General features: G+C 52.8%; 1 protein-coding gene and 1 long non-coding RNA gene across 2 annotated transcripts in view; both read right to left on the bottom strand.

Annotated features, from left to right (window-relative positions):
• FKBP5 (FKBP prolyl isomerase 5) overlaps window positions 1–12,869 on the bottom strand; it is a 155,182-nt gene extending 142,313 nt beyond the window's left edge. The window contains exons 1-2 of the mRNA XM_016955334.3: window positions 12,728–12,869; window positions 4,877–5,097 (exon numbers count right to left, since the gene is read on the bottom strand). The gene's annotated coding sequence lies outside the window, so the exon portion shown is untranslated. The remainder of the gene's footprint in view (window positions 1–4,876; window positions 5,098–12,727) is intronic.
• Window positions 12,870–18,360: 5,491 nt separating this feature from the next.
• Window positions 18,361–21,469, bottom strand: LOC134810295 (uncharacterized). The gene is made up of 4 exons (XR_010157986.1): window positions 21,338–21,469; window positions 20,274–20,375; window positions 19,596–19,666; window positions 18,361–18,545 (listed from the first exon to the last, which is right to left on the bottom strand). It is a non-coding gene; the product is annotated as an uncharacterized LOC134810295 (long non-coding RNA).
• Window positions 21,470–21,492: the final 23 nt, after the last annotated feature.

Below are 21,492 nucleotides of genomic sequence, written 5' to 3' on the forward strand. Positions count from 1 at the left end.
TATGTGCAAAGTAATCAGAACAGTGCCATTATTGCCAGCACTATTATAAAATGTGTTCCAATAGAGACAAAGAGGGCCCCCCTCAGTCTAGAAAGATTTGGAGTTCCTTGCTAGGTCAAGGAGGAAAGGGCATCCAGGCAGCAGGAACGGCATGTACAAAGGCTCAGAGGCGTACACCAGTACAGCAAGCTGAGGGAACCAGGAGGAATTCCATGAGGCTGGAACTTAACGTGCAGCTGGGGGCAGGCTGCGAGTTGCATGCTGTGCATGGCCGGCTGGCTGTGCCATGCCAGGCATTTGGGTTTCCAATCTGATGGTAATGAGGAGCCTGTGAAGGGCTCTAAGTTACAGATGAGCCATGTGTTTGTGGCAGATCATTCTGGCATCCATGTGGAGGATGGAGAGACGAGGATGGTATAAACCTGAAGATGGGATCCTTCCAGCCCCTGTGCCATTAGAAACCCTGGGAGGGAAGTGGTGAGAAACGCCAAGGCAGTGGTGGTGAGGCCTTAAGGAGGGATTGGATGGAAAGGATAGGGCAAGAATAACCCATGCGATATGAGGACTGATTGGATGAGGTAGGGGAGGGCAGAATCTAGGGTGGCCCGAAAGTTTGTGTCCTGGGCTGCCATGCAACATTAGTTACCAAGATAGGGGAGATAGGTGGGGGCAATGGCTCGCATCTGTAATCCCAGCAACTCAAGACGCCGAGGTAGGAGGATTGCTTGAGGCCAGGAGTTCGAGCCCAGCCTGGGCACTGTAGGGAGACCTCGTTTCTAAAAACATTTCTAAAAATTAGCCGGGTATGGTGGCACACACCCATAGTCCTAGGTACTCAAGAGGCCAAGGTGGGGGAATCACTTGAGCCCAGGATTCCAAGGTTGCAGTGAGCTACGATTGTGCCACTGCACTCCAGTCTGGGCAACAGAAATCCTGACTCTAAAATAAAAACAAAATACGAAAACAACAGGAAGATCAGGCAGGTGGCAGTGTCTGTATGCTCTGGGAGGGGCAGAGGTGATGGCCTCAGTGTGCAGCACGTTGTTTGAGATTCATTCTCGGGAGTTCTTCTGCCTATGTGATGTTCCCCAGTCTCTCACACCAAGACACACACACTCTTAGAAGACAGTTACCGTGTCTTATGATTTCTGTGCCACCCCTCACCCTTCCTACCTGCCCCAACCCATCCCAGGCACATGCTCTGTACTCAGTGACTGCCACTGAATTGGATTTAATGGAATCCAAGCTTCCTCCCTACCCAACTCTTGAGATCTGGTAATTGGGTTGCAAACATTACCCCCTACTTGGCTGGTCTCTGAATTCCTGCTGTGCTGCCCTGGAGGAGTCTGGGAGAAACCACCCTTCTGTTGAAGAGGGCTAGACTGCCTGGGACCCTGCTGCCAGTCCCAAAGCTGCCACATCAACCTTGGGACTGAGCCCTCTTCTAAGACTTCCCACCTCCCCACAGGGGAGAGCATGGGCCTGGGGCATCTGCAGCAATGGGAAGAATGGATGGGCTGGAGGGAGGAGTGTGGCAGTGAGAGCAAAGACCAGCCTCATGTTTACTGGTCTCACCAAACCTCAGCTCCTTGGAGACCTTTGTTCCTAGAAGTGATGGAATCCTTACCCCGCCCCCCCGCCATCCCTATTCCTGCCAGGCACCCAAACAAGGTGCTGTCCCAGAGTAAACCCACAGCTCTTGAGCTTTTTCTCATTCCCACAGGGCCATCAGTAGGAAAAATTAATAGAAAATACTCCAGTTGAATACAAAGCCAGAGGCAGCTGGGAACCAACAACTGAGCCCACATTTCCCCTACAGTGTCCTCAGCTCAAGGCATGTGAGCTGGGCTTGCCTGAGAGCTGAGGGTGGAGAGGAGCCTCCTATCATGAGAGAACGTGTGAGAGTGTGTGCCTGTGCGCCCATGTGTGTGCACACGTGTGCCTGTGTGCCCATGTATTCATGTATGTGTGAGTGTGTGCTCCATGTGCACGTGTGTTTGTGGGGCTACATGCCCATGTATGCATCTGTGTGTATGCACGCATGTGTCCACATCTGTGTTGCCCATTACATGCCCACGTGCATGTCTGTGTGCACCCTGTGTGTATGTGCAATGAATGTGCACCTGTGGCAATGCACACCCACGGGAGGGGCAGGGGAGCTGTGGGAGCGTGGGGGACATTTTTGCAAACTCGGTGTTGTGGGCAGGCAGGTAGGAATGGGTCTGGACATGGCTGTGGGAACAGGAGTCATGTGTTTGTGGTGGAAGGAGGATTTCTGCCCGGGTGTTTGTGAATGAGGACTGGACGACTGAGGTGGGGCAGCTGTGCTTCTGGCTGAGGCCCCGCCGTCTCATCCTTCCTGGGGTCACCTCCCAGGGCAGCCACCTTTGCCAGAAGTGCCCAGGTTTGATGCTCCAGCCTGGGCTGCCATGGCCAGCAGAAAGCACAATGTCTTGGAGGCCCAGCAGAAGGAAGACATAAGTCTCTGAACATTGAAAAGGGGCATGTGAAAGTGTAGGGCGGGAGGAATAAGTCCCTTCGATTCCTCCAACGGTGGCTGACAAAACAGACCCCATCTCCCTGGAAGGCTGTGCCCTAGGATGGGAGGGTTGCAAAATGGAGGCAGCTCTGTCTGTTCTAGTAGTGGAGACCTGGATGACACCACTCCCCAGATGTCCAAGGACTGGGGGGCCTCTGGGGGCAGCATTTGAATTAGGCCATAAATGATTAGGAGAATGTCAGAGGAAGGAAGTGGGAGGGGAAAGGGGGCATTCCAGGCGGCAGAAACAACTCGAGCAAAGGCACAGAGGCGGGAAAATGCAGGGTGTGCTCGCGAGAGCCAGAGGTCCTCTGCAAGCTGCCTCCCGCATGTTCATGGAAGAAAGCTGAGGCCCAGAGAGAGGAAGTGTTTCTAAGACCTAGCAGTAGAAATGAGGTCCTCTTACTCCAGGTCAGTGATTTTTGTTACCCTAAAAAGCTTGCAGGAGGGAACACCGGGGAGTCGGCTGTTGGTTTGGTTTCCTTTGCTTTCTTATCCCCATCTAGGGCTGAATCAGGGATCCCTGTTCTTTGCCTTCCTCTGCCAGCAGCTAGCTGTGTGATTCTGAATAAGTCACTTCCCCTCTTTGGGCCCCTCATCTCCAATACAAAGGAGGTATAAGGCCCGGCCTCACCTGGGAATCCCAATTCGGACTCCATAGCAAGCTAAAATGTGGCTTAGTTATTCTCCTATCCTCAGCACCTAGCAGAATCTACAGCACAACACAGGTGCTCAAATAACTGTTTTTGAATGAAGAAAGGAAGGAAAGAATGAAAAGCATCGTGACTCTTCCTTAGCACTCTACTTTGACAGCCTCAGCCTCTCCCCTCCCCAGGCAGGACAAAGGATATAGGAGTTCCAAACCTTGAAGAGGAAGGCAAGAAAAACAAATAATCTAACTACAAAGGGGCCCTAAACTCTGCCTCTGGGTAGATGCCCCTGAGAGAACCTTTCCTTGCAGCCTTGGCCTTGCTGAAACTGTGCAGTGGGGAGGGCCTGGAGGAGGGGCAGGGACCTCTAGCAGAACAGGAGGCAGCTGAGCCTGAGCCACAGCTGGCCCTCTCCTTGCCCCCTCCCAACTCACAGCCTCTCTGCTCCAAGAAGTGTCCCAAGCCCTCTGGTCCCAACCCTGAGGGGTTGGGCTGGGTCTGAAACCTCCTGTTTCCCAGCCAATGATACCTTCATTTTTTCCAGTTCCAGTAACCCCTTTTTTGAGGCCTCCCTTTCATGTTAAGAACTTTATTGCTCATTTCCCTCTTCTATGACAGCAGCTGTATTTCTTTTAACTTTGTAAAACACACACATGATCTATGGTGATAGAAATCAGAATCAGTTGCCTCTGCGGTAGAGACTGACTGGAAGGGGGCACGAAGGAATTTGGAGGTGGTGAAAATGTCTGAAATCTTGATCTAGGTGATGGTTACATGGGCAGATATATTTGTCAAAATTCATCAGGCTGTACACTTAAGATCTGTGCATTTTACTGTATGTGGAATGTATGTACATTATACCTCATAAAGTACTGCTAGCATCTAAAAGATACACATACAGAAAAATACACGGAACGGACATGCTCAGTTTAATGAATTATTTAGCCAGCGCCTGTGAAACACCACCCACAATACCTGGTGCCCCTGTGTAGTCCACAGAGCCTGGCTATAACCAAGCAGTTTCCCAGGGACACCAACACCCACAGACAGGGCACCTCGACTCCAGACACCATGTGCCTCTTGCTTCCCGGACCAGGGATGGGGCAGAGCCCACAGGCTTTGGAACCTAGAATTTCCCATCAGTTCAACCCCAAGCTTGACTGCAACTCCCATTCTAGTGAATTGAAGGAACAGAAAACACACCATTTCCCCTTTCTGGGAGGGGGGTTTCCGTACCCGGCCTCCTCCAGTGAGTCTTGGCTGAGGGGTGGGGGTTGTCCCTAGTTAAAGTCAAGGAGAACTGTGCCTTCCCTGCATCCCTGCTAAAAATAACCCCAGGCAGTGTTGCTGCCACTGAGCAGCAGGAAGGACAGAGTCATGTTTTGCTTTAAAACTAGAAGCAGCTCGGCAGTTGGGGGCTAGGGCGGGGTGGGAGAGCAGGCTAGGGATCTGAGAACCCTGGCTGTGCTCCGTGCACCCCCACCTCCAGCTGCAGCTGGTCTTCCGGGGGTGCCTGAGAGGGGTGTGTGTATGTTAGTGCGTGCACGCGCATGTGTGGTGACAGGGCCTCCCAGCAGCAGAGCAGGAAGCCAGGGAAGCCTGGGAATGGGTGGGGAGGGGTCTCTGTCCTGATAACTGGAGCATGCAGCTGGAGGGCCAGGCGTCACGTACTCCATGGGGTCCCTACCTCCTCTGAGAAGCGTTCTGTCCCTGCAGCCCACACCAGGCTCCCTGGGGGTCGGAGAGTCTAGCCTTCTGCAGCGTGGCTGCCTGCCCCTCGGGGGCTCCTTGCACACACAGGGCTGGGGATTGTCGCTTCGTAGTCCCTGTCTCTGTCTGGCTTTCGCTCTGCCCAAAGAGATTGTGAGGTCCTCAAGGGTGGGCGCAGTCCGGCAGCGAGGAATTTCCCTGGAAACAGGAAGTACAAGATGTGTCAATGCAGGATCCTAGCAGAGGAGTGAGAGGCTGAGTAAAGGGAAGGGAAGAGGCCCTCCTGGCTGCTCACTCTTGCTCTCTCCTCCCACTACTCCCCTGCCTGTCTCATGCATCAGAGGCCTCACATTGTTGGTCTCTCTTTCTCTGTGCAGCTCCTTGGAGCCACGATTATCCTGCAGTTGGCTTCCATTTTCCAAGGTAACAATAAAGAAGAATCACCATTAATTTCACAGGTACCCCATTCCGGGCACTGTGATGACCCTGATGTGGATGATCTCATTTAATCCTCCCAGCAAGCCTGTGATATTGGAATGATTACAATTCCTCCCTATTTACAAATTAGGAAACTGAGGCTTAAAGTGGTAAAGTGCTAGTCTAGGATCCCACTGGTAGTACATGAAAAAGGCAAGGCTTGAAGTCATGATATGGAACACAGAGCATGTCCAAGATGACTGTCCAGAAGACAATAAGAATTTTAGGGCCGGGCACGGTGGCTCACACCTGTAATCCCAGCATTTTGGGAGGCTGAGGCGGGTGGATCACCTGAGGTCAGGAGTTTGAGACCAGGCTGGCCAACATGGTGAAACCCCGTCTCTACTAAAAATACAAAAATTAGCCAGGCATGGTGGCAGGCGCCTGTAATCTCAGCTACTTGGGAGGCCGAGGCAGGAAAATTGCTTGAACTCGAGAGGTGGAGGTTGCAGTGAGCTGGGATCGTGCCACTGCACTCACAGCCACAGAGCGAGACTCTGTCTCCAAAAAAAAAAAAAAAAAAAGAATTTTAGAAATTTGACCATTCTAGATAATTTAGGACACATGGTTGCTGAACTTGATTTTTTTATTTAAAAAACACACATATACACACACCCCAAAATAGTGGCTTTTTTTTTTAGATGGAGTTTCCCTCTTATTGCCCAGGCCGGAGTGCAATGGCATGCTTTCGGCTTACCACAACCTCCGCCTCCCGGGTTCAAATGATTCTCCTGCCTCAGCCTCCCGAGCAGCTGGGACCACAGCCATGCGCTACCACGCCCGGCTAATTTTGTATTTTTAGTAGAGACGGGATTTCTCCATGTTGGTCAGGCTGGTCTTGAACTCCTGACCTCAGGTGATCTGCCCGCCTCGGCCTCCCAACGTGCTGGGATTACAGGCATGAGCCACCATGCCCAGCCGACAATAGTGGCTTTACAGCCAAAATGCGTACTCCCAGTTGTGATTTTGACCAAGAAACTAACCTTCCTGACCAAACCTCAGTTTCCATCTCTACAAAATGGGTGTAATAATCCTTGCAGAGGATTACTGGAGAGTAGTGGATTTGAACTCAGCCTTTTTTCTAAACCTGGAAAACACAAAGCTCTTTCTTGCCTTGAGGACTTTGCATGTGCTGTGCTGTTCCCTGTGCCTGAAACCCTCAGCCTCCAGATGTTAACATGACTGGTTTATTCTTGTCATCCAGATCTCAGCTCAAATATAACCTTCCTCAGAGCAGCCTTCCCTGAGTACTCAGCAGACCCCCATCACACTCCATCGCATCCCTATTCATGTTCTTCTTTGCACATATTGTGATCTGAAATTTTCTTACTTATTTGTTCTGTTTTTTTTTTTATGGCCTGTCCCCTTCCCAACTGCCAAGGATATAAGTTTCTTGAAAGCTGGAACCTCTGTGGGGTTTAATGACCCATTCACGGTGCTCAGAGCAGCACCTGGCAAACATCAGCGCTTGCTAAACATTTATGAATGAATGAATGAATGAGCTTTGGAAATAGCATTATATTTAAGTGACTAACTCTCACAGGCCTTGCTGAGGGCTGTGAATGTGGGCTAATGGGGGATCGGAGGAGAGTGCTTTGGGCCTGGCTCTGGCCCAGGCTCAGCCCTGAAGCTCCCGGGCTGCAGGGAACCATGAGGCTGCCTGGGCTTCCGGCTGCTGCAGGATAAAGGTCAACTCTTGCTGGAACACGAGGTTCTGCACCATCTGGGCTTGCCTGCCTCTGGCCTCATCTCCCTGGGCTCTCCAACCTGCACTCCATGTCCAGCCAGACCAAACAACTCCCAGTGCCCACCAGAGAACACCGGGCTGCTTCACGCCTGTGTGCTTTTATACACACTGTTCCTTCCACCTGGAACGTCCTGCACCCTTGCTCTGCCTGGCCAATTCCTCTCTCCCTGAACCTTCTGCTCTGGCCACACCCAGTCCCCAACTTCCCAAGACATTATAATGATCCGTTTTTGTGCATTTTCCCAAGTAAACCAGGGACTCAGACTTCCCAAGTAGCCCATAGGAGGGCAGCGACCAGGTTTTGTGTCCCCAGTTTGTAGCACAATACTTGGCACACACACACAGTAGGTGCTTAATCAATGCTCAGGCATGGCCGAGCGCGATGGCTCACGCCTGTAATCCCAGCACTTTGGGAGGCCAAGGCGGGCGGATCATGAGATCAGGAGATCGAGACCATCCTGGCCAGCACAGTGAAACGCCGTCTCTACTAAAAATACAAAAAATTAGCTGGGCGTGGTGGCGGGGGCCTGTAATCCCAGCTACTTGGGAGGCTGAGGCAGGAGAATTGCTTGAATCCGGGAGGCAGAGGTTGCAGTGAGCTGAGATCACACCACTGCACTCTAGCCTGGGTGACAGAGCGAGACTCCATCTCAAAAAATAAATAAATAAAATAAAATAAAAATAAAAATAAATAAATAAATGCCCAGGCACAGGTGTAGGACTTTGGTTCCCAGGGCATTAACTCAATTCCTGGGACACACAGTAGGTGCTCTGTAAGTGCCCACTGGATTAACAAGGCTGAGCAATCTGACACTGGCAGAAGCTTGGGGCAAGGTGAGGCATAGGGCGTGGAGGTAGGAACAAATGGAAGATGCTTCCTGGGAAAAAAGATGGTGTCAGAGGGAAGAAGGCAGAAGGGATCTTGGGAAAATTCCCAGAAGACTGGAAATACAAAAAGCAAAAATAAAAAGTAAACACCGATAGATGGAGGTAAACAGGACTCTCAGTGAACAAGGAGAGAGAAATTCAGAAGGAAAGATAAACAAAGAAGAACGAACTCAGAGAAAGAAGAAGGTCAGAAAGACAAAATGTGCCCATGAGAGCCATAGAGGACAGATTGCCAGAGACCAGGACAGACCAACTAAATACATTACGTCTGGGGTCCCTGCTTCATCCCCTGGGGGTAGGCAGATAAGGCTGGCACGGGCAGTGTGGTGCTGTGGTCCCTTCCTTGGGTGATGGGGCTGAATGAAAGCCCACACATCATCAGGACATCTTGGAAAACTTTTCCTCTCTTAGCTCAGGAGAGGCCCTGTGATAGGAAACAAAGTACCCCAGACAGCAACTACAAACCTAGTTTCTTGCCCTTAGGCAAGCAACTTAGCTGCTCTTGCCTCAGTTTTCCCAGCAGGAAAGCGGGTCTGATTCTCACTTTAGAGGCATATTAAGATCATACTGAGTTAAGGCAGGTACATTAAATGTACACAGCCTGATATAAGTGCCAGGGATTGACATAACGGTGGTGCTTTCTCCCAACGGCCTGCTGTAAACGGGTCCTAAGAGAGGCCGTGTCACTGTCACTGGGTGCTGCAGATAGACCTGACTTCAGAGCCCTGGAACCCAGGCTCAGCCCCTGGTTTTTGGATCCCAGAGCCAAATCAATACAACCAGGAAGTTTATTCCTGGGTGAAGGGTGAGGGGCAGCAGGCATGCCAGCCAGCCAAGAGACACACGGAGCCCACAGCCAGCAGGCCTGACTATCCAACTCCACTGCTGAGACTGTCCTCTGGGGCCTTGCTAGTATCCAGATTTCAGCCTGTTGAATGGGCTAAAAACAATTTTCTAGCTGTCAGATCACACCTCAAGGCATGCAGGAGCTCCAAGGAGGCAGAGTTCTCCTTCATTTGAAGGGAGAAGGGAGTAAGACTCTGAGGCTTGAAAAATGGAGAATTTGCATTTTAGTTACATAATCTGAGCAATCTCGAAGACTATTTTGAAGTGCTGGCTTTGGCCAGGTGAGATGGTTCACACCTGTAATCCCAGCTACTTGGGACGTTTACTCAGGAGGCTGAGGTGGGAGGACTGCTTGAGCCCCAGAGGTTGAGGGAGCAGTGAGCCATGATCTCCCCACTGTACTCCAGCTTGGGCAACAGGGTGAGACCTTGTCTCAGAAAAAAAAAAAAAAATAGGTGCTGGCTTTGATGTCAGACAGACCTGAGTGTGAATCTCAGCTGAGCTCTGTCATTTTTCTGAGCCTCAGTTTCCTTAACTGTCAAAGACGGCTAACAATAGCACCCACACCCCAGAATTGTTGTGAGGAGTAAATGAGATCCTGTAAATAAAGACCTGAACCTCAACCTTGGGTCTAGTAGTGAGTCTCCTGCGCCACAGTCTTTGGGTTCCAAACGCTGTTGGGGGTTGGTGTGCAGAGATAGTTCTCCATATAAGCAATCAAGATTAGCCATCAATGTGAATAATAATATCCCATGCTCCTGGGAGAGGAAGGCCAGATCATAAACATATTGATCTCTCAATATCTAAGCCACTTTGAGGAGATTAAACTGGTCACAACTCAGAAAATCATTGAGAAATCATCAAGTGTCAAATTCCATTAGGAATGTGTGACTCCTGGGGGTGAGAGGATGGGTAGATCCCCCTCCCTGCCGCGAGGCCCCCACCTCTGCCTCTGTTCTCTGTGACTGACAAGGAAGGATCTGTGATTACCAGGTCTGCCGAGCTCTTGGAGGCAACTTACATAGTGCTGTCACTTGTCTAGCTGGGCTCAGGAATATTGCTAAAATGCTTGGGAAACAAGGCTGGCAAGGGGAGAGGGATCAGCCTCAAGGGTCCAGAGAAACTCCAGACCTGGTGTGGAGACTCCATAGCTTTAGAGGCAGTTTCAAGGCTGGGTGATGGGAGAGAGAAAGGACTGGGGGCTTCACCCTTCTGGAGTCTAACTTCTCCAGGGTCTCTCTGCACCCCACCTTCCCACCCCCAGCAAGAGTTTAGAACCTAAAGACGGGGAGTGGGAAGCAGGAGACTCATTTCTTGATCCATGGGGAGTTGGGGAGCCCAAGTGGAAGATGGGGAGATGAGAGCAGGGGTAACTGACAGCAGGATGCCACAGCTAAAGAAGGAAGTATAAATATAAAGCGGCCAGTGTAGGACTGGACAGAGGCCATATGAAACACACGGTACATTCCGGTCCCAGCGTAACAAACTGTACCAGCCTTTTTGAGAGCTGTGAGCACTAAAAAGGGGAGGGAAGAGAGCAGAGGTTCCTTCGAGGTTGGCCCTGCCTCCTCCTCCCCCACTTCTCCCACAGCTCGGGGCACCGCAGGGAAAGTCCTGATGTTCCTTTTGCAACCACAGGAAACCTACCATCCCTGCTCACACTCTGTACCCTGTTCCTCTCAGCAGCTCCAGACTGGGAGGGAGCAATGAGTGTGTATGCATGGGGGTGTTTGGGGGAATGTAGGGTGCAGACAGCCCCAGCAGCCTAGGTGACACCCGGAAAGGCGGCAAGCATCACTTGGATACCGACTGGAAGTCACAGCCTGTAAGGGCTGCAAGAGAGGTACAGATGACGGTGAGGAAGTGCCTTGTCCAAGGTCACACAGGCAGTTGTTCACCAGGGTGGGACCAGAGTGCATCCAGAACTAGGCAGTGCTGGGCAGCTCTCTTGGGTGTAGTACGTAGGAGTGGCAGGCCAGAGAACAGGCAGTGCCCAGGGACTGAGGGTGGGGAGCCCAGATCCAAGGCTGCCTCTACGCTCTGGTTGGCTTTGGGAAGGCAGGCCTGGCTTGGGCACTGTGCCCTCCAAGCCTCCCAATCCTATCCCCCCAACCTTAAATATTAGAGATAATGCATGTGAAGTGCCTAGCGTGGAGGTTGTTTTGTGGTGATGTCAAGCAGAATGAGTCACGTCCACCCCTCCCATCTCCTCCTCCTCCACACACACACACACACACACACACACACACACACACACAGCGCTCAAGGCCTAGAACCTCCTGGGATCTTTCTCCCATATCACCACCTTCTTTCTTCTGAGTCCCTATAGCTATTACACACATTTGGTACTCACCACCTGCTGGCTTGGGTTATTATTTAACCTAACATCCAGCGTGTTTGTCTCTTCAATTGCCCAAGGGGAGGATATCATTTCAATACACCCAATATTTATTGAACATGAACTCCAGTGCCAAGCCTGGCCTGTGGGGGATGAGTTGGAATGGTGGTGGGAGGCGGGGGCAGTGGAGGAGAGGGCTCAAAGAAGAAGCAGACTTTGTTTCTGCCTCAAGGACTTTCTAATCTGGTTAGAAGAACAGGATTAGTAAACAGATCGCTAGAATATGAGACAGGCCACACGCTGTGCCGTGAGAAAGGTACAAACTGAGTGTGCTGGGCGTTCAGAGGAGACAGGAATCAGATTTGGCTGGCACTGTTTCAAGGAAGCTTTATGAGCCGGAGCAGCAGAGATGGGTAGACAGGGAGGACGGGCACTCCTGGCATGACAAATGGCACAGCAAACTGTGGAGGTGGGAAGGAGGGAGAACAAAGGACTTCAGGACTGTGTCTTAACCTCATGGTGACATTCTTTAGCAGGACCCAATACAGAGCCTTCCACACGGTAAACGCGCTATATAAATCCTTTGTTCCCTCCTTGGTTTGGAGAGGGTGGGATCTTTAGGACCAGCACTTAGTGATGTCTTTCCACAGAAGGATGGGTAAGGAGAAAACGTGGCTCTGAATAAACCGGGGGTTTGGAGCTAAACACAGGGAAGGGTCAGATTCCAGGGGCAGTTTGGGGTCGTCTTCCTTGGCCTTGCCCTTCTTTCACCCTGTCGTCCACACCCACCCGCCAGTGTCTGGGCTCTCCCTACTCCCGGCGTCGTGCCAGGGATTTCCCAAACCGTCCAAAAGGGCTGGGCTTGGTTTGCCAGCCCCGGGAATCCCTGGAGTCTCCGTGTTCCAGGCTTCTGTGAAGGATCAGGGAAGGGGGGCTAGGAAAGGGGAGGCTCCTCCTGGGGATTGCTTGAATTGGCCCCCTCAACACGGGCTTCCGTTGTCACGTGACTGCGTCCCAGGTCTCGCAAGTCTGGGGCTGGCGAGCTCCAGCTATCCTCCTCCCGCCCCCCGGACTGAGCGCTGGAGAAGCACGGACTGAGCGCTGGAGAGCGCTGGCGGCAGCCTGGGTGGCTCCTTCTGCTCGTAGAGCTCCCCACACCTGCTCCCTCCCCCAGCTGTGCTAATCCAGGCGCCACCCAAGCCTGGGGTACCCAAGCAGGGGCAAATGGGGGATGGCTAGGTCTGGGTGCTCTAAGGCCGGTGAGTGGGCAGGGCTGCGGGGCCCACGCGCGCCCCGGAGGTTGCTCGCCAACCCCTGCCCCAGCGTGCAATCGCATGGTTGCGGCGGCCGGGAGACTGCGCGCCGAGCGCAAGCCGCGAGCACAAACAGGGCGAGGAGGCTGGTGTGAGCGCCTGGGCCCGCTGCCAGCGCGCCGGGGCTGGAACACAATGTCCCGAGCGGGCGGGCGGGCGGGCGAGCGCGAGCGAGAACAGCCTGACTCAGCAGCTGGGTAAGTGGGTGTGCTCGCTCACCAGATCAACCGCTCTTGCAGCCTGCGGTCAGCGACGACCCGGCACTCGGCAGCTCCCTGGAACGGGAGGGGCAAGCATACGGCCCGCTCCTCTGCTCGCGCCCCAGCCTGCCGCGCGAGACCTCCACGTGGCCGGTTTGCGCATCCCTCTGCCTTCTCGCCCCTCTATTAAAGCGTCTCCCAGCCCCCAGCCTGAGCGCAGCAGGCTCTGCCCACCTGGGAGAAGCACTCTCCTCACCCCACCCGACAGGTGTGGCCAGGCACACAGCTGCTGTGTACATGTCCTGTTTTCCCCAAACCTCACCCCTCTGGGACGCCTCGGAAGGTCTTGGCATGGGGGATGTAACTCTTAGTTGCAAACAGAGGTAGGAGTTTGTTCTGGGGTAGTGGTGGAGTAGGGAGCCGAGGAAGGGGATCCTAGGAGAAAAGTGGGACATAGGGCAAGAGGATCTCCCCTATCTCTGTCCTCAGCTGACCCAGAGTTCAGAGTCTCTTCCTGCCCCCTCCCCTCAAAACCACTAGGCCCCTGAAGATTTCCTCCTCGGAGGGAGGGAGAGGCAGGTGGTGTGGTGTTTTGAAGCCCGAGACCCTGCTTTTCTGCCCCCACCCCCAAACCACAATAAAGACCCAGGAATCCTGCCACCTAGCCACAAAGCTCCTCCTTCCCCCTCTATGCAGGGGAAATGGGGTCCCATTTGGGGTCCCCACTGGGGACTTATGCTGTCCCTATGCTGTCTCCTGGCGTCTTGTGGGGCCATTGTGAGGATGACAGCAGCCCAGAGCAGGGTTATTCCTGGGGGTGGGGACCTGTCTCACGTCCCAGCTTCCTGGGGTGCCTGCGCAGTGCCCTGAGGGATGCTTTGTGCCTGGAGAGTGCCAGGACAGGCGGGGAGGAGTGGTTCCGGGAAAGGCCCTGGCAGGCAGCATAGGCCTGGGCTCCAGGGCCTTTGAGAGTGGGCCTAGGGGAGGGACCTCAGGCTGCTGAAGTGCCTCACCTGGGCCTCCTGCCATCTGGTGGCATCTCTGGCACCCTCTGTGGCTAAAGATGCCAACACAGGCCTGGGCCGTGGACCCCCTTCCCATACACACATCACGCTTCCCACACAGGCTCTTACCCAGCCAATGCACACTGCATCTCCCAGTCGGGAGGCACCTTCACTGCCATCTACTCCCACCTTCTTCCTGATGCTTGAAATCTGTCCATGATCCCAGGTCAGTGATTGCTCGAGGCTGTGACAGGGACACTCTCAGACAGCAGCCCACTGCTCTTCTGGACTTCCCTATCTCCAAGTCCAGTCACCTACAGGACACCTGCCCTTACATGGCCTAGAAGTGACTGAACTCATATTCATGCCCCTCATACCAGCTCCTCCCCATTGCCCACCATGACCCTCCCAGTCCTAAAACTCACTGCAAAGGTAGATTCATTTTTAACTGCTTTCTCTCCTTCACCATCCTTATGTCTGATCTCTTATCAAATTCTTCCCTTTGTTGCTTTTATTTCAAAAGATATTGTTTGTTCATTACTTTTCTCCTTCACCCTTTCCCCTCCAGCCCCATAGAGTCCACCTTTGGCCCAAATTCTCACAGCAGCTGCCACACTGTCCTTTCTTTTTCCTTCCTCCTACACACCCTGCTGGAATAATCTTTCTCAAACATCATTTATTGTGTATGTTATCAACTTCAGACTCCTCAACCAAGCACAGTGAGTACACTAGCTAACCTGTGTACTCTCTGTGATGGGACCTGAGTTCATTCATGGCATGTCCAGGCCACGGGGTTTAGTGCAGTGCCTCCTGCACAGCAGTAGGGCAGCAAATGTTCCTCAAGTGACCCATTCATTTGGTGATGTTCCCTTTCCATCCTTCCTATTCTCTCTCCTGCCTTGGTCTCCCCAGTCCCATCAAGCCTATTGGCTTACTGATGCTCACTGGGGCCCTTTTGTTTGAAGTGCCACTATTTTTCATTTCCCCAAAATCTTTGGTGGGGGGCGGGGGGTGGTGGCTGGTGGGGAAGGGAGAGGCTGACATCCAAGTTAATATCAGGGAGGTTGTGGCAAATACCAACTGCAAAACCTTGGGTGCAGAGTAGAATGAGGGCAGATGCCTGCTAGGAGGGCAGATGCCTGCTCAGTAAGAGAACAAAACCACAGAGGAGGGCAGAAGGTGGAAAGGAGAGTGGCGTAACTAGTGGCTTCCCTCTGAGCCTGTGAGCTGCCTTTAATCTTTTCCTTTTTTTTTTTTTTTATTTTTTGAGATGGAGTCTTGCTCTGTTGCCCAGGCTGGAGTGCAGTGGGGCAGTCTCGGCTCACTGCAACCTCTGCCTCCCCGGTTCAAGCAGTTCTCCTGTCTCAGCCCCCCGAGTAGCTGGGACTACAGTTGAACGCCACCATGCCCGGCTAATTTTTGCATTTTAGTAGAGACAGGGTTTCACCATATTGGTCAGGCTGGTCTTGAACTCCTGACCTCAGGTGATCCACCCGCCTCAGCCTCCCAAAGTGCTGGGATTACAGGTGTGAGCCACCGCACCCTGCCTAATCTTTTCTATATTTTATTGCTTAGTTATGTCCTGCAGTATTTTAAACCCTTTCTCCCATAGGCTGTAGGCTCCTTAATGGCAGGGACAGTGTCTTTTATTTATTTGATACCATTTACTTATTTTGAGAAGTGGGCATGAAATACTTTGGAGGGCACATAAAACTTGGGTCTGGATCCTGGTTCCAACACTTAGCTGTTTGGCCCTGGGTAAGTCTCTTAACCTCTCTGAGCCAGTTTCTTCGTCTGTAAAAGTTGCTAGTGACACTTGTTTTGCAGAATGAGGGGCAAAAATTACAGAGAATACAAAGCACCAGGAAAGTGCCTGTTGTACCCAATAGTTTATATTCCTTCCCCGTATGGTTAGAGCCTTTCCTAAATTGGGAGGAAGGTGTTCCTTAACTACTGCCCATACTGGGACACTTTAAACTTGAAAAGGGGCACTGTTAATAATTACGTCCGTTCCAGGGACGCAGAGCCACCCTACCCTAGTTCACAACAAGTGGCAGGGTTCGGATAGCACGCAATATCCCAGTGCCTAAGCACAGCCCCAAGCATAACGCTCAATAAATGCCTGTTGAATCAACGAGCGAACAGAAGCTGACCCTCACTCCGTTTTTTGGACATCATTGAGTGAAGCAAATTGAAAAGCCCGCCCCCGCTGCGCCCCCACCCCCACCCCGTCCCAGAGCCACCGGCAGCCTCAACTCCCTGAGGTCTGCCCTTCTCTAGCCCACCGTCCCGCCCCCGGTTGCCTTGACATCAGTGACGTCGCGAGGGGCGTGGCCTCTCTCCATCCTCTCCGGGTGCCCTGGGCCCCTCCGCATCCGAACCTGGGGGGAGGATGAGGTTGGTGGCCTTTGACCGTACTCGCCTCCCGCCGGGCCAGCATCTAACTAAGCCCGCCTGGCCGCCCTTCTCGGGCGCGCAGTTGTCTCGAGTGTGGGTACCCACCTCCACCCCCACCCTCACCCGGGTGAACTAGCGGGGGTTCTAGAGAGTGCCGGCTCCCAGTGAGCCCTCTCCAACAGCTGCGGGCCACAAGATCCTGAGAACCTGGGCCCAGCGCTCAGCTCAGGCCCGCCCCTTCCCGGGCAGCCCCGTCGCTCCGCGTCCTAGGGGGCGGGCGGGAAGGATGGGACCCCCGCCTAGGAGGCGCGCAGGCGCCGCCGAGCGCGGGAGAGAAAGAGTTAAACTAGGTGCCGGCGCCGGGCGCGGCGGGAGTGGGGGAGGGGAGCGAAGAGAAAGTGAGAGCGGGGGCGGAGCGGGGACGGGAGCGAAAGAACATCCTGTGCCCGTCGCCGGATGCGCGCGGGGGGAGGAGGTAGTCCGGGGAGGGAGAGCAAGACCGGGGGAGGCCCGGGACGGGGAAAGGCGCGGCCTCCTTCCCCCCCCCGCAACCTCCTCCTCTGGGGGCGCTGGCCCCCTCTGCTCCCCGCGCCTTAGGCTGAGCTACCCGGAGGCCCCAGGATCTGGTTCCTGGGCAGGAGTAAGCGCTAGCTGGGGAGATGATCTCGGAGAGTGTGGGATCCACGTTAAGGCAGGGGCGGCCCCCAGCCTTTCATCTCTTGGCTTTCTGCAAGGGAAGCTCGCACGTGTTGAGCGTCCCCTGTGCACCGAAAGTACACACATTATCTCAGTCCTGACAGCGGCACTTCCAGGCAGTAGACAGGAATTCATAGACTCGCATTCTAGAGGAGGAAACAGACTCAGATTATGGAATTTGTCCAAACCCCACACTGTTGGGATGTGAATGCAAGCCTGTCGGACTGCAAAGGGCTTTTCACTGGAGTTTAGGGTAGGGTAATTTCCCCTTAGCTTCTATGCGCACAAGTGCTGGGCCGCTGCAGCGTCACCCTCGGGAATGGCGGTGTCTTTTCGTAGAGGACCCCCAACAGCATCTGTCTGGAGCTTCTGTCATTAACTAGGCTCAAACAACCATTGCCAGGATACTGGTAAAGAGAATGAGGAAGGGGCCTTAGGATTCCACAGGAAGTTGGATGGTTCTTAGGAACACAGTTTAGGGGAATGTGTTGTAGGGCTCCTGTTCCTCATTTAGGTATTTGTGGGGGCTTCAAAGATGGCTCCAGAGTCACTCAAAGCAGTTACATGGATTACAGGAGTTGGGATTGATTGACTTTAAGAAGACCAGGGAGGCCTGGTGTGGTGGCGTAAGCCTGTAATCCCAGCACTTTGAGAGGCCGAGGCAGGCGGATCACCTGAGGGTAGGAGTTCGAGACCAGCCTGGCCGAAATCGTGAAATCCAGCCTACTGAAAATACAAAAATTAGCCGGGCGTGGTGGTGCGTGCCTGTAGTTCCAGCAACTTGGTAAACTGAGGCACAAGACTTGCTTGAACCTGGGAGGCGGAGGTTGCAGTGAGCCGAGATGGCGCCACTGCACTCCAGCCCGGGTGACAGAGCCAGACTCCGTCTCAAAAAAGAGAGAGAGAGAGAAAAAAAAAGACGACCAGCGTGAGAGGTAGTGGGTAAGTGGAAGGAAGGGCTGACTCATGTGCTTTTCAGGCTGGGATGCTTCGAGGGCTACCATCTGTGTTCTCACTGCCTGCCCACGCCCCACATGTTGTCCAGGTGAAACCTGCGGAGATAATTAGGATTATAGTAAACATTTGTTGAGCTCTGTGTGCTGGGCACTGTTCCAAGTGCTTTACTTAATCCTCACAAACAATCCCATGAAGTAAGTCTTATTGTTTCTATTTTACAGGTGGGGAAAATGAGGCACAAGGAGATCACAAAGCTAAGTCCGTGACTAAACTGGTTTGTTTTGAGATGGAGTCTTGCTCTGTCGCCAGGCTGGAGTGCAGTGGTGCCATCTCGGTTCACTGCAACCTCCGCCTCCCGGGTTCAAGCAATTCTGCCTCAGCCTCCTGAGTAGCTGGGATTACAGATGCACACCACCACGTCCAGCTAATTTTTGTATTTTTTAGTAGAGACGGGGTTTCCCCATGTTGGCCAGGCTGGCCACTCTGACCTTGTGATCTGCCCATCTGGGCCTCCCAAAGTACTGGGTTTACAGGCGTGAGCCACCGCGCCCAGCCCTGAACTGGTTTTGAACCCTGCCTAGAACCCATACTTACTTACTAAACTCAAATGTACTTAACACGATGAGAACATCGGCCTTGAAGGTAAAAATGCTGGCATAGATGGCAAAGAGGTGTGTGCTTGGGCAGCTCATGTCCTTTTCCTGGGTAAGGCAGGTAGTAACTCACAGCTGGCTGTGTGTATTTTGGCTCTCAGACTTCTTTTTAACCAGTGGTTCCAGATTTCTGGATTTGACAGAAAAACAAAGCCAGAAAACAAGTGAAAGCCAGGTTCCCATAAAGAGTTGCAGCTTTAAATTTACGCTCCCTAAGGGCATGGAGAACATACCTACGATCTATTATCACCATCATTAAAGAAAATACTTCTGTTTCTTTGAGACAGGGTCTGGCTCTGTCACCCAGGCTGGAGTGCAGTGGCATGATCTCGGCTCACTGCAACCTCTGCCTCCCAGGTTCAGGCAATCCTACCGCCTCAGCCTCCAGAATAGCTGGGACTACAGGCACGCACCACCATGCTGAGCTAATTTTTGTATTTTTTATTGGGGGTTGGGGGGGTTTGCTTCAGCCCAGGCCAGGCTCGAACTCCTGGGCTCAAGCAATCCACTTGCCTCAGCCTCCCAAAGTGCTGAGACTGCAAGTGTGAGCTACCACGCCTGACCTAAGAAAATACATTTTAATTCTCAAAATAGGAGTGACATCATCTGAATCTGTTAGTTCCAGCCAGGCGCGGTGGCTCGTGCCTATAATTCCAGCCCTTTGGGAGGCCGAGGCAGGCGGATCATGAGCTCAGGTGTTCGAGACCAGACTGGGCAACATGGCAAAACCCTGTCTCTACCAAAAATACAAAAAATTAGCCTGGTGTGGTGGCGCATGCCTGTAGTCCCAGCTACTTGGGAGGCTGAGGCGAGAGGATTGCTTGAGTCTGGGAGGCAGAGATTGCGGTGAGCCAACATCGCACCACTGCGCTCCAACCTGGGTGACAGAGTGAGAACCTGTCTCAAAAAAAAGAAAAAAAAAAGAAAGAAAACAATTATTCCCAAGAAAAGATGGTCAATGGACTTTATGCCAACACATAGACATTCCTTTGTCTTTAATTTTTTTGTTGTACTGTGGACTAGTAAAAATGTCACTCTAGGAATGACTCTGCCTCTAATCTCTCTGAATCATTTGAAGGCAGAACCAGAAGAAATGGGCCTTAGGTGTGGCAGGAGGGAGTTAGGTTGCAGCCAAGAAAGAACATTTTTTGGAGGTCTTTAAAGAACAGGTGAGCCTTACCTGTGCTTAGGAAGTGAGGGTTGCAGAAGCAGCTCCGTGGGATGGAGGGGCCAGTAACTCTGGGTTCCACCCTGGAGAAGGGCAGAGCAAGGACCTTGTCTTGAGGGATTTATTCTCAGATCCACCAAAGTAGCCTGGGAACCTAAATGACAGTTCCCATCAGGCAGCCGTTTTCTGCTCGGAGTTCAGCGGAGATGCGATGGGGTTGCATGGTAGTGGGGAGGCTTCCATGGGCTACTCACCCCTCACCACAGGGAGTTCATGTAGTCACCCACCGTGGGGCTAAATAGAGTGCCAGGAATGATGACCCTTGAGGAGGGCTGAGGACAGGAATAGAATGGCCACCCAGGAGTGTTGCTTGTTCCCTGCCTGCTGCCTAGGGTGTACTGGGCCAAGGCTCTGAGTGGGCAGGCCTGGCTGGCCGCAGCATCATTGGAGATGCTGTTTCCCTACCTCCTTCCATCCTGGGTGCAGCCCAGGACCCAGAGCCTTCTGTCCCAGTTCTCCCAAAAAGGGATCAGGGCCAGGTAGGTGAACACCTGTTCTGGTGCAGCATGCTCAGCACTGGCTGTGGGCGTGGCCCTAGTTTGGAGCTGGCCACTTGCCTGTTCTGCAACAGAGTGGGGACAGAAGCTGTGGGGAGACCCTGGTGGGGAAGAGGGAAGGGTCTGGTCTCACCTGCCCCATCCTAGTGGTTGGGATCAAGACCTCCACAGGTGGGCTCACATCCTCTGGGGTGGTGGCATCTTCTGACTCCAGAGCCTCATATCCCTGGGGAGGCTGAGAGGTGATACTTCCAAATTTAGCTGAAAGGCACAGACTTACCCACATTTTAATCCTGGAGTTTTAGAATGGTAAATCCGAATCCCTTTAGGTTACAAATGCAGAAACAGACTAAGGCAAAGGCGATCCCTTTCTCCTCCAAGGTCACTCTGGTTAGAAGGGTCTGGAGCCCCAGTTACTACATGCTGTCATTGTTCTGCCGCCAAGTCCTTAAAGAATGGCAGAACATGACTTAAACCACCTGCTAAGTACAAGATTCTATGCTGGAGATGCAAAGGTAGCTGTCCTCAAGAGCTTTTTGTCAAACAGGTAAACTTCAGGGCAACATGCAGATGCTGGAAAAGGGTGGATTTGCCTCAAGAGTCTGTGCATGCTTTCTAAGATACTCCCCTCCTTTTCATCCTCTGATGCGGGGAGGGAACCCTACCTGAAGAAACACCCCAAGGCCCAGGGGTAGATCTAGGGTGGAGAGATCACAGATGGGAGGGCCCGGAAAGAAAAGCAACAGGGTTGTCAATGGGCATACCCCAAACACCTCTCCCAGAAATGCCCTAAGGTCCCAGCCCGGAAATGGACCTCTGCTGCCCTCTAATGGTGGAAAGGCAGCCTCTGGAGCTACCTGCTGGGGTCCCCCCTTAAAGAAGAGGGGATGTGAAGGACACTTCTGCCCTCTCCCCATTTATTCCCCTTCTGTCTTATGCTTCATCTCCTGTGGTCTCTAAAGCAGAACCTTCTCTTTTTTTTTTTGAAATGGAGTCTTGCTCTGTCGCTTAGGTTGGAGTACAGTGGCGTGTCAGCTCACTGCAACCTCAACCTCCCAGGCTCAAGCGATTCTCCTGCCTCAGTCCCCTGAGTAGCTGGGATTACATGTGTGCGCCACAATGCCTGGCTAATTTTTTTGTATTTTTAGTAGAGACAAGGTTTCACCATATTGGCCAGGCTGGTCTCGAACTCCTGACCTCAAGTGATCTGCCTGCCTTGGCCTCCCAAAGTGCTGGGATTACAAGTGTGGGCCATGGTGCCTGGCCCCATCTGTTCTCAAGCACTCCTGGCTGCCCCATTTCCTGACCACTGCCCTCCATCCCATTATCTCCCCAGTTTCCTTTGTTGCCTA

This window comes from Pan troglodytes, chromosome 5 (assembly GCF_028858775.2).
Source record: "Pan troglodytes isolate AG18354 chromosome 5, NHGRI_mPanTro3-v2.0_pri, whole genome shotgun sequence".
Taxonomy (NCBI): domain Eukaryota; kingdom Metazoa; phylum Chordata; class Mammalia; order Primates; family Hominidae; genus Pan; species Pan troglodytes.